This window comes from Eurosta solidaginis, chromosome 3, assembly GCF_040869045.1.
Source record: "Eurosta solidaginis isolate ZX-2024a chromosome 3, ASM4086904v1, whole genome shotgun sequence".
Lineage (NCBI taxonomy): Eukaryota > Metazoa > Arthropoda > Insecta > Diptera > Tephritidae > Eurosta > Eurosta solidaginis.
In genome coordinates, this window is record NC_090321.1 from 36,871,550 (window position 1) to 36,891,028 (window position 19,479).

At 38.2% G+C, this 19,479-nt stretch overlaps 1 long non-coding RNA gene across 2 annotated transcripts in view; it reads left to right on the forward strand.

Moving 5' to 3' along the window:
* The first annotated feature begins 556 nt into the window (after window positions 1-556).
* The window catches only part of LOC137246326 (uncharacterized), a 131,538-nt gene continuing 112,615 nt past the window's right edge, over window positions 557-19,479 (forward strand). For both annotated transcript variants that reach the window (XR_010951445.1, XR_010951444.1), the window contains exons 1-2: window positions 557-1,180; window positions 1,252-1,356. This is a non-coding gene — a long non-coding RNA (uncharacterized lncRNA). The remainder of the gene's footprint in view (window positions 1,181-1,251; window positions 1,357-19,479) is intronic.

The following is a 19,479-nucleotide window of genomic DNA, read 5'->3' on the forward strand; positions in this document are numbered from 1 at the left end:
AAAATTGGCAAAAATATACAACCTGCCTAAAATTTGCGCAACTCTAATTCTATTGGACTAGTTCACATGTGGACGGTTTACGGCAACCGCCAAATTAAAATAATGCTTTCTCAACATAAACTGCTGGAGAAAATAACGATGCCCATGGGTTGACGCAAAATTCAAAAAGGATTCCACTCGTTCTCTACAGCAAGAAAACATACAAAGGAAAACAATGGAATTGGCCCATTTGAGCTCACAATGAATTGAATAAGAAAAACTATTATGTAAAGGGTTAAAGATTATTTGGGGATCAGGCCATCAGAAAAAGCAAAATATTGCCTGAATATTGTTCACTTTTTATTGCGTCCGAACGGATTCTTTGTTGTCATTGGTTTGTTAGTATTGTAATTTTCTTCCTAAGTCTTTTCTTAATTCTTGAGCTGATGATTAAAATTGTAAGGCAACCCCATTGTTAATTGTTATGCTTCAATCTCAAATTACCGCAAAGCGGGAAGCCAATTAGTCGAAGTCATTGTAACAGGAGAATGAGAGTTCAAAGAAAGTGTATGAGCTAATGAGTTTCCTTTTGTTAATATCTCGGCATTGTTTAATATGATTGTATTAACAAAAGGAAATGTGAAAGGTCAAAGAAAGAGAAAGTGTACATAGAACAACAGAAAAAAAGAATCATTAAGATCAGCTACGATCACCATGGATTGGGAATAGAATAAAATTAAGGAACTGTTGACTAATTATCAGAGGTCAAGAGAACAGGAGAGCAAAATAAGTTCAAATATGCGTTGGTTTAACAAAGTCATTAGCAGCAGGCAAAAAATACTCGCAATACCTTACAACCTACATGAGTGCCTGGATCCTTTATGAATAATTTAATTGCGAATACTAAGTGATATTTTTAAAGAGTTTTGTTTCTTTATCCAGCTGTACCTATATGCAGAGACCTGCGATGATTATAAACTTGTTAAGGAAAATAAGCAACCATTCTATATCATCCAATAATAAAACAGGCATACGGGGTGATTCCAAAAGATTAATAAAAATCAAACTACTAGGAAAAACGAGATCAAATCTATGCGTATTGCGAAATATTGGAGGCCGAGGGAGCAGGAAAACAGAGTTAGGAGAAAATCGAAAGTATGAAGATTGTTTACAATTTTCTTTTAAAATACAAAGAATTCAGGTAAGTTGGCAAATTGTTTGAAAATACAGGCACGAATTATTTACAACAACAAACACATACGAATCCTCTAGGTAACACAAACAACACCAAAATGTGTGATGGGCAATGGGACAGACAAACAAGTTTTAGAAAAGGTGCAAACTTCAGGTGTCAATAAATATTAGAAATTGAAAAAGGTACTTAAATTATCAAGAATCTACGGTTTACAATATTATACTAACTCGAAAATGATCTACTCACACCCGAAATGATCTCTAATGTTCGAATTAATCGTGACATTATTATTTTGGAACCGTTTTCCGTCATCTCTTGTAAATTTATCACATTTTTCTCGGCAACAGGAAAAATAAGTAGATCAGAGGAGAAAGCAGCAATTCGAAGCACGGTACAGAAATTGCCCAAATATATTTACTATATAGAAAATACTAGGATTAAATTACATTACAAAAAGGAACCGTAAACTCCCTAGAATAGCCGTACATAGTAGAAATTCACATTCAATCTCGAACTACATTTAACAAGAAAACAAAACAAACAAAATCATTATTATTTTAAGGGTTATTTTAGGAACAGGCAAACGTAAATAACCAAAAGACGCCTAAAATATCGTTTTACCATTTCGTTGTTGTTGCTGTTGTTGTAGCGATAAGGATACTCCCCGAAGGCCTTGGGGAGTGTTATCGATTTTGATGGTCCTTTGCCAGATGCAGATCCGGTACGTTCTGGTACCAAGCCCGACCATCTCGGGAACGATTTCTTATGACCACGTGCGACCTTCTAGGTCATACCGCCCTCCCACCCCCTAGATCCATGAGGAGTTCGGGGTCATCAGAGGCTCGGCTGTTAATGAAACAAGATTCGCCATGGATAGGTGAGGTTGACAATTGGGTTTGGAGAAGCTATATATTGCACTGGCAACCTGAAAGGGTTGCGCTACACAATCCCTTGAACCTATTTGATATTTTAGTCGCATTTTACGACAGGCATACCGACCGCGGGTATATTCTAACCCCCTAATCCCATTTCGTCTTAGTAGGGATTTGTCATTGTTCAGGATTTGTCATTGCGATTTAGATCTGAGAATCCTTAGGAAGATAATTAACATTTTAAAGCGTGAACTTTCTAAATTATTTTTCTTTAAAAATCTCAAATAATGCATCCCTGGTGTACAATTACTGAACTCATAGAAACAGGGGAACAAAATTTTGGAGAATGTGTGTGAACTAAGAGCTTCCTTGTGGATAAGTAACTCGTGCTGCATTGCTTTAAACGATAGCATCACTAAAAAAAATTATAATAAAAATTATAATAAAAAACAGCGACAATCACAATGCCTTGGAAATTCAAACAAGTTAAGAACCTGCAAACTGATTACCAAAGGTCAAGAGAACTGGAGAACAAAAAGTGCAAATGTGCGTTGGTGGTAGAATAGTCGCAAAGATCAATATTGTAACGAATTTAGGGAAATTCCGCTTACTCCAAACGTTCTGCTAACGTTCGAATCGCTAAACTGTTGAATAAATCACTTCAATATTCAGTATTGCAATATAGTCTTTATTTAGTCTACTTGGGAGTAGTACAATTATACTTCAATATCACGTACTTGACAACGGCATGTTTAAATCAAACTGATTAGTCATTCCTCAGCTTGCGCTGCTTTTATACTCCGTTGCCTTTTCCGCATATTTCTCCAAAGGTCTAGGCGTTTCACCTTCTAGAATCTTCTGCTTGATTACCAGCTAAATACATGTATATTTGTAGTTTATGAGTTTCTCATAGTCATAGGCGTGTGTATTTGTGAGCAACTACTTCGGCTGATGACCACAAGTGTGTGCGTGAAATATCTCTTCGTTGCCTTATATATATGTGTGTAAATGATGATGTGTTCATGTACATATGTGTGACTCACTTTAATGTTTTTGTTGTTCCGTGATTACTTACTAACAGCCTAGTGATGCTAAAATTCGCCGCATTGCCCTCCACCAAAGTCGGATCGTCCCGATCAGACAAATTTTCTGATCTAAACGCTGCCAGCCTTTCCAAATGAACCACATTCATTTTGTTTCGTGGTTTCCCAATGGTTTGTATGTGCTAAAGTACATCGTTGATCCGTTTTATAACTTTGTATGGGCCTTCCCAATTACACTGCAATTTCGGGAACAAACCTTTTTTTCGTTGTGGGTTGTATAACAGCACCAAATCTCCTTCCCGAAAATCTTCCCAATTAATTGCTTTATATCATAGTTGTTGTTCCTCATAATCATAGTTCGTTGTCTTACGAGATCGTGTATTTCCCTAATCACTTCCTCCAAGATTCCAGTGGATTTCTTGGTATTTTTCTCCGCATCGGCATTTCAAATCAGCTGGCATTCGAAGGTCATCGCCAAAAATTACCTTGGGTTTGTCCCGTTGTCTCATGCAATGCCGATCTGTAAGCCATCAAGAATAATGGTATGTGTGTATCCCACTCTTTATGGAACTTGTCCACTACTTTCCTTAAGTGCTCCTCCAAGGTTATATTGAAACGTTCCACCATACCGTCGGACTGAGGATGCAATGCAGTTGTTCGCGTTTTCCGAATACCCCACAAAGCTGATTAGAAATTTCTCCCTCGGTCAGAATGTAACTCCATTGGTACACCATACCTTGCAACCCAATCGTTTGTAAATACTTCTGCTACTGTTTCCGCTTCTTCATTTGGGATTGGGTATACCTCTGTCCATTTGCCATAATCCATAACCACCAGTACGTATTTATTTCCGCGGTTGCTATTAGGAAATGGAACTGTGACATCCATGGCGTTCCTTTCAAATGGTGCACCTGAAATATACTGCTCCATCTGGCCACGACTTCCTATTTTGGGCCCTTTTGCTCTGCTACAAACCACCCAGTTGGTAATCCACTCGGTGACCGACTGACGGCAGCAACCCAATAGAATCTTAGTTTAATTTTTTCCAGCGTCTTCGTACTTCCAAGATGACCTCTACTTGGACCGTTATGTAGCTCACTGAGAACGTCAGGATTTCTTTTCCTGGGAACAACTATCAGTTTCTTCTTGCATTGACTATCCTCACTCTCCCATATTCGATGTAGGCAACCAGATATCAATTCTAAACAGTTCCACTGCGCCCAATATGACTTCGCAATGGGACTCTCTGCTGACATCTCCTCTCTTTTTGGTCTTTTGTTTCGTTCGAGCCCTTGCATAACATGTGACATATCTGTATCTTCTAGCTGACACTTCCTCAGTTGTTCCATGTCACATTCATCCGAACACATTATAGTCATAAGCCGGACTTCTATGATGTCTTCCTTAGCCTCAGCTTTCGAACAGTGTTTGCATTGCAAATTACATAGTCTTCGTGACACTGCATCGGCATTCCCATGGGTACTACCTTTCCGATGTTCAATGGGAAAGTTATAGCTTTGGAGTCGCTCGATCCACCGTGCCAGCTGGCCTTCTGGGTTACGGAAATGCAGGAGCCATTTTAACGCTGCGTGATCTGTCCTGACGAGGAATCGCTGCCCGTAAAGGTACTTGTGAAAATGTTTAATGCACTCTACCAATGCCAACAGCCCTCTCCGTTTAACGCAATATTTCCTCTCTGGTTTTCCAATTGATCGGCTGTAATATGCCTCCTGTCTCCTATCCATCGACAATTATGACAAAACGCCTCCTATAGCATATCCGCTCGCATCTGTATCTAGAATAAACGTTGCTCCTGGAATCGGACATGCCAACATTGGGGCAGTTCACAAACGCTCTTTCAATGTTTGGAAAGCCAATTCTTGCTCCTTCTTCCATTCAAAAGCTTTATTTTTCCTTGTTAGGTCGTGTAGGCCATAGGCTACGCTGGCAAAGTCTGGTACAAATCGGCGGTAATATGTGCACAACCCAAGGAAACTTCTTAATTCATACAGTTTCTGTTCTTGGCCAATCCTTTACAGGTTCTATCTTTTCGTTCGCAGTGCAGATGCCCTCTGTCGTTACTTTGTGACCCAAGTAACTTACTTCCTTTTTAAACAGCGAATACTTTTTGGGATTTAGTTTCAGACCCGCGCCAGCTATTCTCTGGAAAACTTCCTTCAAGTTCTTAATATATTCATCTTGCCCAATACGGCGATGTCGTCTAGGTACACTAAGCATGTTTTCCAATGTAGTCCTTTCAGTACCTGACCTGTGAGTCTCTAGTGTAATACAAAGTACAAAAGGAATCACTGTAAATTCCCAAAGACCATTTCTGACACCGAAGGCTGTTTTCTCTTTGTCTTCCTCCTTCATCTTCACTTGCCAGTAGCCGCTTTTCAAGTCCAGTGTGGAAAACCATCTCGTACCAGATAGCGAGTTCAAAGTATCGTCAATTCTTAGCAATCCGTAGCTACGTTTTATCGTGACGTCATTCAGATTGCGGTAGTAAACGCAAAAGCTCATATTTCCATCCTTCTTCTTCACAAGTACCACCGGTGAGCTCCATAAACTAGCTGATGGTTCGATGATGCCGCTGTCTCTCGTTTCTTGTATGACTTGACTCACAATTTCCCGCTTCGCCAGTTGATACGTTTTCCTAGAACTGTTCGCAATTGATTATTACTTCAGCCTCTTGGCATCTTCCTAATATAGTTCCTCTGGTCAGTTTGAGTGGTGACTTCAACTCATTGAGTACTCTTACGTCCATATTGTTTTGTCATAGCCAGGGTTTTTCCTACAAGTACGTTTGGTGTTGATTTGTTTGCTGCTTCGACAACACACAATTTCTGGTTTCAGGGGCGGATTCAGAGAGCCATTTTGCACAGAACCGACATGACAAAAAATAGCTAGCGTCTGCCAATTTTTTCGATAGCCACTACCGACTTGGTCGATGTTAGCGCCTTGCGATTTTTTTATACTCAGCGTGCTTTGCACACAGAGTATATTAACTTTGATTGGATAACGGTTGTTTGTACAGGTATAAAGGAATCGAGATAGATATAGACTTCCATATATAAAATTATCAGTATCGAAAAAAATTTGATTGAGCCATGTCCGTCCGTCCGTCTGTCCGTTAGCACGATAACTTGAGTAAATATTAAGATATCTTCACCAAATTTGGTAAACGAGATTATCTGGACCCAGAATAGATTGGTATTGAAAATGAGCGAAATCGGATGATAACCACGCCCACTTTTTATATATATAAAATTTTGGGAAGCACAAAAAAACTGATAAGTTAGTAAATAATACACGTAGAATGTTGAAATTTGAGGTGTGGACTGATATTGAGACTCTTGATAAAAATTTGGAAAAGTTTTTTAAAATGGGCGTGGCACCGCCCACTTGAGATAAAATCAATTTTACAAATATTATTAATCATAAATCAAAAATCGTAACAAAATTCGGCAGAGAGGTTGCCTTTACTATAAAGAATGCTTTGAAGAAAAATTAACGAAATCGGCTAAGGACCACTCCCACTTTTATATAAAAGATTTTTAAAAGGGTCGTTGATGAATAAGATAAGCTATATCTTGGCCAAAAAGAGCTTTGTATCAATAGAAATTTACTTTCTAAATTGAATTATAATATTAAATTGGAAAACACTAAAATTTGAGAAAATGGGTATGGCATCGCCCCTTCTATAACTAAGCAATTTTCTATATTTCGGGAGCCATAACTCGAAGAAAAATTAACGGATCGTAATAAAATTGGGTACACAAATTTTCAGTAGAAAATATTTCCAGCAAAAATGGACGGGATCGGTAAAAGACCACGGCAACTTAGCTATAAACCAAGTTTAAAAGGGTCGTAGGCTAGAATAATAAGTTATAACTTAGCAAAAAATTGTTTTGAAACAATGATATTTCACTTATTAAGTTTTATTGTAAGAGGAAATGGGGAGACATTTTTTTTAAACGGGCGCTGCGACGTGTTATGTAGAAAAGAAATTTATCTGAAATGAAATGTACAATTGAAGCTCACGCTGAGTATATAATGTTCGGTTACACCCGAACTTGGACACCTTTACTTGTTTCAATAGCCATTTTATGTGGGTCAACCGAAAGTTATAATTGCCCATTCATTCATCCTCACATTTTTATAATCAGCTGAGCAGAGCTCACAGAGTATATTAATTTTGTTCGCATAACGGAAATCCGTAACGGCATAAACTAATCGAGATAGATATAGAGTTGTATATATCAAAATGATCTGGGCGAAAAAAGAAATTCATTTAGCCATGTCCGTCCGTCCGTACGTAAACACGATAACTTGAGTAAATTTTGAGCTATCTTAATAGAATTTGGCAGGTAAGTTCCTGGGAACTCATCTCAGATTTCTATTTAAAATGAACGAAATCGGAATATAACTACGCTCACTTTTTCGATATCGAAAATTTTGAAAAGTCGAAAAAGTGCGATAATTCATTACCAAAGACGGATAAAGAGATGAAACTTGGTAGGTGGGTTGACCTTATGACGCAGAATAGAAATTTAGTAAAATTTTGGACAATGAGCGTGGCACCGCCCACTATTAAAAGAAGGCAAATTAAAGGTTTTGCTAGCTGTAATTTGGCAGTCGTTCAAAATATAATAATGAAATTTTGCAGGAACGTTACCACTATGTGTGCTAAATAAAAATTAGCAAAATCGGATGACGAACACGCCCACTTTTAAAGAAAAATTTTAAAAGTCAAATTTTAACAAAAAATTTAATATCTTTACAGTATATAAGTAAATTATGTCAACTTTCAACCCCAGTAATGATATGGTGCAACAAAATACAAAAATAAAAGAAAATTTCAAAATGGGCGTGGCTCCGCCCTTTTTATTTAATTTGTCTAGGATACTTTTAATGCCATAAGTCGAACAAAAATTTACCAATCCTTGTAAAATTTGGTAGGGGCTTAGATTCTAGGACGATAACTGTTTTCTGTGACGCAAAATATAACTTTAGAAAAAAAGTTTATAAAGTGGGTGTGACACCTACAATATTAAGTAGAAGAAAATGAAAAAGTTATGCAGGGCGAAATCAAAAGCCCTTGGATACATGGCAGGAATACTGTTCGTGGTATTACATATATAAATAAATTAGCGGTAACCGACAGATGATGTCCTGGGTCGCCCTGGTCCATATTTTGGTCGATATCTCGAAAACGCCATAACATATACAACTAAGGGCCACTCCCTTTCAAAACCCCTCATTAATACCTTTAATTTGATACCCATATCGTACAAACACATTATAGAGTCACCCCTGGTCCACCTTTATGTCGATATCTCGAAAAGGCGTCTTCCTATAGAACTAAGGCCCACTCGCTTTTAAAATACTCTTTCATACCTTCCATTTAATAACCATGTCATACAAACACATTCCAGGGTTGCCCTAGGTTCATTTTGCTTAATGGTGATTTTCCCTTATTTTGTCTCTAAAGCTCTCAGCTGAGTATGTAATGTTCGGTTACAGCTTTCCTTTCTTGTTTGATTTTGCAATACCTGCATAACTTTTAATAACTATCTACCTCTCCCTCCTACTGTCTTCTCCTTTTCCTTATCACTTTATTCACTCCTCTCTATGTGTCTCTTTCTCCATATCTTTATTTTCATCTCTTCTTTTCTCTCTAGCTCCCTCTCCTTCTCCCTCCCTTGCTCCATCTATCCATATCTCTCTATCTTGGTCCAACTCTATCTTTTTCTAGTTCCCAGAGGGTTCTATTTATTTTTGAAAGCTGTTTCATAAAAAACTAAAAACCAAAAATGTTGTCTAAAAAAATAGTGGTGCAACTTCCTTACCATTTTGGAAAATAGATAAGATCCGATCCCAGCTCCAATCAATATGCCCACAAAATTTCATGAGAATCGGTCGAGCTGTTTGGAAACAGTTCAACCACAAAATCTGTCACAAAACTTTTATATGAATGTATGTATGTACATATGTTAGATACTTATTATAGCTTGAGCAAATTTAGGGTAAAATTGCCTGTTGAACAAACAGCTATTGCTCTACCAAAAATAAAAAATTCAAGATAAATATGTACATACATATATTCAAGCGAAATTTAATTAGCGCTTGTTTGGCAAAATATTTTGCTATTGTTTTTCAAACGAAAATCTCATTATAATTGTCTTCAATATATTTCCGGGTTTCAGGGGCGGATTCAGAGAGCCATTTTGAACAGAACCGATATGACAAAATATAGCTAGCGTCTGCCAATTTGTTCGCTAGCCACTACCGACTTGATCGATGTTACCGTCTCGCGATTTTTTTTTTTTTTCAATAGCCAATTTAAGTCAACCGAAAGTTACCATTGCCCATTCATTCATGTGTCCATCCGTCAGCCTATCCACCCAATTTTGTGACAGCTTTTTGACATAATATTCTATTAGCTATCTGTCAAAAAAACTACAACTAAATTTAAAACGTATTTTATTTTGACTATAACTATGCGCCTATGTCTTTGCTTGAAAATAAATTTTTCGTTTCTTCTGGTCGATCTATATAAAGGAAGTACTTAAAATTTTTGTATCTTCTTTTTATTATATATCATACACGAGCCGGACACGTGCGCATCTTGCGCAACAAATAAAAAAGTCTCATATCAAATATCAACAGAAATCAGCTGTTCAATAAAAACTTACATACGCTTGCGCTGCCATCTTGCGAAAGATAGCAATTGCCGGTAATGCAGTTAGTTCTAATCAAATATTCACAATAGTGTCATAGTACAAATAGATTTCTTTGTGTGCTCACAGTCGTTTATTTTTAACAAATTATTTTAATAAAATATAGATAAACAAAAGCACTAAGACCAATAGTGCCCAAAGCTCGCTAATAGCACGAATCTCCATCTTTACAACCGAAACTTTATTTATAGATTTGGATTCCAAATAAGAGCTAAAAAGGGACCCGTACTTAAAAACAGCAATTAGAAATAATATATATTGAGCCCTGTGCGCAAAAAAGACGAGGCTAATTTAAATACTGACATATAATTTAGTACACAGCCTTTATTTAACTCACTCTATAAGATGCAATAAATTATATTATTATAATATAACATATCGCTAGTTTTTGGCACAGGACGTATGTCCCTCGAAATACCAAGCTCCTGCTTAATAATTTGGCTCATGCGTTAATTTTTTTCTTTTGGAAAAGTTTGGTTTCCGTTTTATTTAATGTTTCGAATTATATTTAAATTTTTATTATGCAAACAAACCGAATAAATTAAAAAATGGAAAATAACCATATTTTTCGATGAAATTAAATAATTATATAACATAAATAATGTAAGGTTAATATTGGAAACAAATTTTAAAATTCTATTTTTCTAAAAAAAATCTTCTGTCTCTGTCACAGCAAGGCAATCCTTTACGCGCTCATCGTACTGCAAAGATAAATATTCGCTGTGAAATGTTTAGATGTTGTATTATTTTCGCAAAGTTTTTTTAAATCCATGTACTTCTGTATTGACATTTTCAACTTATTTTTGTACAGAGCTACTGGTCCATTTCTTATTATATCCGTGTTCTGCTGCCTAGATCGTGCAACCGAGTCCACATCATAATTTTGAATTTCAGAATCATAAAAGTATCCGTATTTTAGTTTCAGAATTGGGTTATTTTTCTCAAATCATATCGAGCGCAAATTTTTATAACGTATTTTTTTTTTTAACTAGGAGAAAGGGCTTGTGAATAGCGTTTCCAATCTTTGAAGTCTGAAGGATTCATTACAATAAGTTCGTAGTGTACTGGATTAGTTCTTGAACCATGTATCATAGTGTACCATTCACTTGGAGCCCAAACCGTCCTATCTCGAACAAATGATTCGATGGTGCTATGAATTGAGTCAACGGGCATCATAGCATGTCCCGGTAATAAAAATGATATTCGTACATTATTTATAAAATTTGCGTTTTCAAGAAAATATAATATCGCTGCAAGCAAAGCTCGGTTGGGGTTTTGGCCTGCACAACTATCGCAGTAAAGACTTAGAGAACAGTGTGTACTTTTTTCATTCACAAGTTTGAGGTAGTGCTATATTTAATCGCTTCTACTTATTTATTTCAAAATTACGCCAAAATCGCTTTTGCTCTAAATTTAAAAATAAAAACCTAAAAATCGAGAAACATGGCTCTTACGTATTTATTGCGTACAGGGCTCGATATGATTATTTCAAGTTTAAATATAATTGCGATAATTCTTTACTCCAATTTATTCAAATCGCACTAGAAGCCTTTTCAACATCAAAAAATTTTCGAATTTCTTCATTTGTTACATTTGTATATATGCTGTATGTTACCATCTGATACCACCGCACAAAGGATACCTGGGTATAGAAATTGCATTAAAACAAGTAAGGAAGGCTAAGTTCGGGTGTAACCGCACATTACATACTCAGCTGAGAGCTTTGGAGGCAAAATAAGGGAAAATCACCATTTAGCAAAATGAACCTAGGGTAACCCTGGAATGTGTTTGTATGACATGTGTATCAAATGAAAGGTGTTAATGATTATTTAAAACGTAGTGGGCCTTAGTTCTGTAGGTGGACGCCTTTTCGAGATATCGCAATAAGGGTGGACCAGGGGTGACTCTAGAATGTGTTTGTACGATATGGGTATCAAATTAAAGGTGCTAATGAGGGTTTTAAAAGGGAGTGGTTGTAGTTGTATAGGTGGTCGCCATTTCGAGATATCGGCATAAGGGTGGACCAGGGGTGACTCTAGAATGTGTTTGTACGATATGGGTATCAAATTAAAAGTATTAATGAGGGTTTTAAAAGGGAGTAGCCCTTAGTTGTATATGTGAAGGCGTTTTCGAGATATCGACCAAAAATTCGGACTAGGGTGACCCAGAACATCTTCTGTCGGGTACCGCTAATTTATTTATATATGTCATACCACGAACAGTATTCCTGCCAAGATTCCAAGGGCTTTTGATTTTGCCCTGCAGAACTTTTTCATTTTCTTCTACTTAATATGGCAGGCGTCACACCCATTTTACAAAGTTTTTTCTAAAGTTATATTTTGCGTCAATAAACCAATCTAACTACCATGTTTCATCTTTTTTTCATATTTGGTACAGAATTATGGCATTTTTTTCATTTTTCGTAATTTTAGATATCGGAAAAGTGGGCGTGGTCATAGTCGAATTTCGGCCATATTTTATACCAAGATAAATTGAGTTCAGATAAGTGCATGAACTAAGTTTAGTTAAGGTATATCGTTTTTTGCTCAAGTTATCGTGTTAACGGCCGAGCGGAAGGACAGACGGTCGACTGTGTATAAAAACTGGGCGTGGCTTCAACCGATTTCGCCCATTTTCACAGAAAACAGTTATCGTCACAGAATCTATTGACACACCAAATTTCAAAATGATTGGTAAATTTTAGTTCTACTTATGGCCTTAAAAGTATTCTAGACGAATTAAATGAGAAAGGGCGGAGCCACGCCCATTTTGAAATTTATTTTTGTATTTGGTCGCACCATATCATTACTGGAGTTGAATATTGGCATAATTTATTTAAATACTGTAAAGATGTTAAATTTTTTGTTAAAATTTGACTTAAAAAAAAAAAAAATTTAAAAGTGGGCGTGTTCGTCATAGCGCGCATACAGTAATAGGAGCAACGTGCATGCCAAATTTCATCATGATATCTTCAACGACTGCGAAATTACAGCTTGCAAAACTTTAAATTACCTCCAAAAATTTACTAATTTTCTGTTTTGCTTCATGAGGTCAACGTACCTACCAAGTTTCATCGCTTTACCCGTCTTTGGTAATGAATTATCGCCCTCTTTCGGTTCTTCGAAATTTTCGATATCGAAAAAGTGGGTGTTGTCGGACTACAGATTTCGTTCATTTTAAATAGCGATCTGAGATGAGCGCCCAGGAACCTACATACCAAATTTCATCAAGATACCTCAAAATTTACTCAAGTTATCGTGTTTACGGACGGACGGACATGGCTATGTGGATTTCTTTTTTCACCCAGATCATTTTGATATATAATTCTATATTTAATCGACGCATATGCCGTTATGGATTACCGTTATGCGAACAAAGTTAATATACTCTGTGAGCTCTGCTCAGCTGAGTATAAAAAGATATAAATAAAACAATAAAATATTGCATATTCAGAGGCGTTTCCCAAAGTAAACAATACCCTCTAGACAGAGCTCACGGAAACTCCAACACATTAACAGAATTTTTGACATCACTAATACACTCGCATAAATATTTCCTTTTATTGCTATGGAAAACCGTGGTATCTATGTGTATGTATACACGTATACAAAATGTTTACATGAGGTTTGTCATGTCGCTTCTAACAACCTGATGCATCAAATGACTGATAGCTGTCTAGCAGGGTATGAATAGAAATACACATGAATATGGGGTATTCCATCCCATTTCGACCAATTTTGAACCTGACCCCTTTATAATTGGCTTAAAGCTTTTCTCCTTTTTCTAGCTTACGAAAGACGTTTTTCAGAATTTTTTCAAATTTTTTCATCCAACTCAAAAAAAGTTATGAATTTAAAAAAAAACACAGTTTTTGTTTTCAAAATGCTATAACTTTTTCAAAAATTGACCGTTTGGGATCTTTTTTTTAAATTTTTTTTTAAATGTACCTTTCGGAAAAAACACAAATAAATTTTTAAAGTTTTTTTTTTCAATTAAAAAAAAAAAAACAAATCGGCCCACTCCGGGATTAGTGGGGATGATTGCAGAATTGATTGAAGTTTTTTATGAGAAAAAAAAAAACAAATGGCGAAATTCGAAAAATCTCGAAAAACTGAAAAATTACAAAAAAAAAATACTTTAAAAATTTTTTTGTATTTTTTCCGAAAGGTACATTAAAAAAAATTAAAAAAAAAAAGATCCCAAACGGTCAATTTTTGAAAAAGTTATAGCATTTTGAAAACAAAAACGGTGTTTTTATACTCAGTTGAGCAGAGCTCACAGAGTATATTAAGTTTGATTGGATAACGGTTGGTTGTACATATATAAAGGAATCGAGATAGATATAGACTTCCATATATCAAAATAATCAGGATCGAAAAAAAATTTGATTGAGCCATGTCCGTCCGTCCGTCCGTCCGTTAACACGATAACTTGAGTAAATTTTGAGATATCTTGATGAAATTTGGTATGTAGGTTCCTGAGCACTCATCTCAGATCGCTATTTAAAATGAACGATATCGGACTATGACCACGCCCACTTTTTCGATATCGAAAATTTCGAAAAACCGAAAAAGTGCGATAACTCATTACAAAAGACAGATAAAGCGACGAAACTTGGTAGATGGGTTGACGTTATGACGTAGAATAGAAAATTATTAAGATTTTGGACAATGGGCGTGGCACCGCCCACTTTTACAAGAAGGTAATTTAAAAGTTTTGCAAGCTGTAATTTGGCAGTCGTTGAAGATATCATGATGAAATTTGGCAGGAACGTTACTACTATTACTCTATATGTGTTAAATAGAAATTAGCAAAATTGGATGAAGAACACGCCCACTTTTTAAAAAAAAATTTTTTAAAATTCAAATTTTAACAAAAAATTTAATATCTTTACTGTATATAAGTAAATTAAGTCAAAATTCAACTCCAGTAATGATATGATGCAACAAAATACAAAAATAAAAGAAAATTTCAAAATGGGCGTGGCTCCGCCCATTTTCATTTAGTTTGTCTAGAATACTTTTATTGCCATAAGTCGAACAAAAATTTACCAATCCTTCTCAAATTTGGTAGGCGCATAGATTCTATGACGGTAACTGTTCTCTGTGAAAATGGGCGAAATCAGTGGAAGCCACGCCCAGTTTTTATACACAGTCAACCGTCTGTCCTTCCGCTCGGCCATTAACACAATAACTTGAGCAAAATCCGATATATCTTTACTAAACTTAGCCCACGTACTTACCTGAGCTTACTTTTTCTTGGTATAAAAAATGGGCGAAATCTGACCATAACCACGCCCACTTTATTGATATCGAAAATTACGAGAAATGAAAAAAATGCCATAATTCTATACCAAATACGAAAAAAGGGATGAAACATGGTAACTGGATTGGTTTATTGACGCAAAATATAACTTTGGAAAAACTTTGTAAAATGGGTGTGACACCTACCATATTAAGTAGAAGAAAATGAAAAAGTTCTACAAGGCGAAATCAACAGCCCTTGGAATCTTGGCAGGAATACTGTTAGTGGTATTGCATATATAAATAAATTAGCAGTACCCGACAGATGATTTTCTGGATCACCTGGTCGACATTTTGGTCGATATCGCGAGAACGCCTTCACATATACATCTAAGGGCCACTCGCTTTTAAAACCCTCATTAATACCTTTAATTTGATATCCATATCGTACAAAAACATACCAGAGTCACCCCTGTCCCACCCTAATGGCGATATCTCGAAAAGGCGTGCACCTATAGACCTAATGCCCCCTCCCTCTTAAAATGCTCAGTAACACCTTTCGTTTGATGCCCATATCGTACAAACATTCTAGAGTCACCCCTGGCCCACCCTAATGGCGATATCTCGAAAAGGCGTCCACCTATAGACCTAGTGTCCACTCCCCCTTAAAATGCTCAGTAACACCTTTCGTTTGATACCCATATCGTACAAACATTCTAGAGTCACCCCTGGCCCACGCTAATGGCGATATCTCGAAAAGGCGTCCACCTATAGACCTAATGCCCACTCCCTCTTAAAATGCTCAGTAACAGCTTTCGTTTGATACCCATATCGTACAAACATTCTAGAGTCACACCTGGCCCACCCTAATGGCGATATTTCGAAAAGGCGTCCACCTATAGAACTAAGGATTACTCCCTTTTAAAATACTCATTACCACCTTTCATTTGATACCCATATCGTACAAACACATTCTAGAGTCACCCTGGCCCACCCTAATGGCGATATCTCGAAAAGGCGTCCACCTATAGACCTAATGCCCACTCCCTCTTAAAATGCTCAGTAACACCTTTCGTTTGATACCCATATCGTAGAAACATTCTAGAGTCACACCTGGCCCACCCTAATGGCGATATCTCGAAAGGGCGTCCACCTATAGACCTAATGCCCACTCTCTCTTAAAATGCTCAGTAACACCTTTCGTTTGATACCCATATCGTACAAACATTCTAGAGTCACCCTTGGTCCACCTTTATGGCGATATCTCGAAAATGCGTCCACCTATAGAACTAAGGATTACTCCCTTTTAAAATACTCATTACCACCTTTCATTTGATGCCCATATCGTACAAACGCATTCTAGAGTCACCCTGGCCCACCCTAATGGCGATATCTCGAAAAGGCGTCCACCTATAGACCTAATGCCCACTCCCTCTTAAAATGCTCAGTAACACCTTTCGTTTGATACCCATATCGTACAAACATTCTAGAGTCACCCTTGGTCCACCTTTATGGCGATATCTCGAAAAGGCGTCCACCTATAGAACTAAGGATTACTCCCTTTTAAAATACTCCTTACCACCTTTCATTTGATACCCATATCGTACAAACACATTCTAGAGTCACCCCTGGCCCACCCTAATGGCGATATCTCGAAAATGCGTCCACCTATAGACCTAATGCCCACTCCCTCTTAAAATGCTCAGTAACACCTTTCGTTTGATACCCATATCGTACAAACATTCTAGAGTCACCCCTGGCCCAACCTAATGGCGATATCTCGAAAGGGCGTCCACCTATAGACTTAATGCCCACTCCCTCTTAAAATGCTCAGTAACACCTTTCGTTTGATGCACATATCGTACAAACACATTCTAGAGTCACCCCTGGCCCACCCTAATGACGATATCTCGAAAAGGCGTCCACCTATAGACCTCATGCCCACTCCCTCTTAAAATGCTCAGTAACACCTTTCGTTTGATACCCATACCGTACAAACATTCTAGAGTCACCCCTGGCCCACCCTAATGGCGATATCTCGAAAAGGCGTCCACCTATAGACCTAATGCCCACTCCCTCTTAAAATGCTCAGTAACACCTTTCATTTGATTCCCATATCGTACAAACACATTCTAGACACACCCCTGGTCCACCTTTATGGTGATATCTCGAAACGGCGTCCACCTATGGAACTAAGGATCACTCCTTTTCAAAATACTCATTAACAGCTTTCATTTGATACCCATATCGTACAAACACATTATAGAATCACCCCTGGTCCACCTTAATGGGGACATCTCGAAAAGGCGTCCACCGATAGACCTAAGGCCCACTCCCTCTTAAAATGCTCAGTAACACCTTTCATTTGATACCCATATCGTACAAACAAATTCTAGAGTCAGCCCTGGTCTACCTTTATGGCGATATTCCTAAATGGCGTTCATCCATAGAACTATGGCCTACTCTCTCTTAAAATACTCTTTAATACCTTTCATTTGATACACATGTTATACAACCACGTTCCAGGGTTACCCCAGATTGATTTTCCTTATTTTGTCTCCATAGCTCTCAACTGAGTATGTTATGTTCGGTTACACCCGAACTTAGCCTTCCTTACTTGTTTATATTTATCTTAAACATCGCTTAGGTATGTAGATCTGTTCACTATATATTTCATATCTTATATAGCCGATTGGGGGCTAAGATACTTGGCTTGGATATCATAAGTGGTTTCAGGCTCTGGATCAGGGACTGATATCAGTCTTAGACCGGCCATAGTGACGAATGTCACGCGTGATTAGTTATCACGTCCTGCACGAGGTGCCCCTGCTTCTACTGATAATGGCGGATCTAGAGAGGACAACTCGATAAAACCCGCACCCCTTGAGTCATTGTGCCGAGCTCAGGGGAGGGAGAGTCAAGATCGGTACACAACGGTGACGAACTGGACTGTTTAAGGACTTTGATTTCACTTTACATTTTGACTTGATGACATTGGGCTGGTAGGTGCGGTATTCTGCCACTTTAGTAGGTCGGGGTGAAACCCTACCAAAATGGCTGGTAGGCTAATGCTGCACCTGCCCACGTCCCGTTAAAACCGTGGCGGGCCTCAAGGTACGTTCCGGCTCCGTCGCCGTTAAGTTGGTGGTGTAGGTGCGGTTGAAGATTTTCCCGCTTCGCGTCCGGTCTGGCTCTGAACGCATTACTCATAAGGTAATGCGTCAACCCTCGCGTGGCCTCCCTGCGTAGCATAGATAACCACGAGATCGTTAAAGGGCGACTACACAATCGGCTCCGGATAGCGGCCTTGAGGGGGGACTTTTTTTAGAATGGACAATACTAATACGAATCCGCCAAGGATGGGGTGCGGAAGAAGAGCGCTTTTGCTGGAAATCCGTCAAATCAATCTTCAGCACTCTAAGGCGGCTTCCGCAAATTTGTTGCTCTGCCTTGACAAAGGCGGAGTGGATATAGTCCTTGTCCAGGAGCCGTGGCTGAGTAGTAACGGCAGTAAGATTTCTGGATTAAGGACTGGAAAATTCAACACCTTGGTGCATGCGGAGGCAAGTAGGCCTAGATCCTGTGTGCTTGTTAAAAAAGAGATTAAAGCTTTTATTCTCTCTAATTTCAGCAATGCTGACGTAACCACGGTCTGCCTCGAGCGAGGAAGTAATGAAATGTGGGTGGTCTCAGCGTACATGCCCCACGGGGACGTAGTGGGACCACCACCTGCGATACTGGGTGAAATCACCGCTGAAGCAAGGCGGAGAGGTGTTGGCGTGATCATCGGTGCCGATGCAAATGCCCATCATAGCATTTGGGGAAGCTCGGATACCAACACTAGAGGTGAGTCTTTATTTACTTTTATTGTAGATGAGGGACTTTGTATATGTAATAGGGGGAATGACCCGACTTTTATTACTGCGTTAAGGGAGGAGGTCCTGGACCTCACCCTGGTTAGTAGAGAACTGGAAGGTCGGATATCTGGATGGAGGGTTCTCAACGAGCACTCCTTCTCTGATCACCGATATATTCAGTTCTCAGTGAACGAAGAACGTCCCGGTAAAATATCTTTTAGGAACCCTAAAAGTACTAACTGGGACTTGTATTGTAGGAAGCTGGGAGAGCTACTGCCTGCGGTGCCTATCATTAGTTCGGGCCTGTCCGAATCTGAGATAGACGTTCTGGTGGAAAACTTCACCTCGGCAAGCAATAGCGCCTTTCAGCTGTCCTGCCCATTGAAAACTTACAGGGGGAAGGGCAAGCCGCCCTGGTGGTCGGATTCTCTTGACGACCTAAGAGCGTCCAGTCGGCGGCTCTTCAACAGAGCCAGGAGGAGTAAATTACCCTCGGACTGGGAGCTCTATAAGGTGAGTCTGGGGATTTATAAATATGAAATAAGGA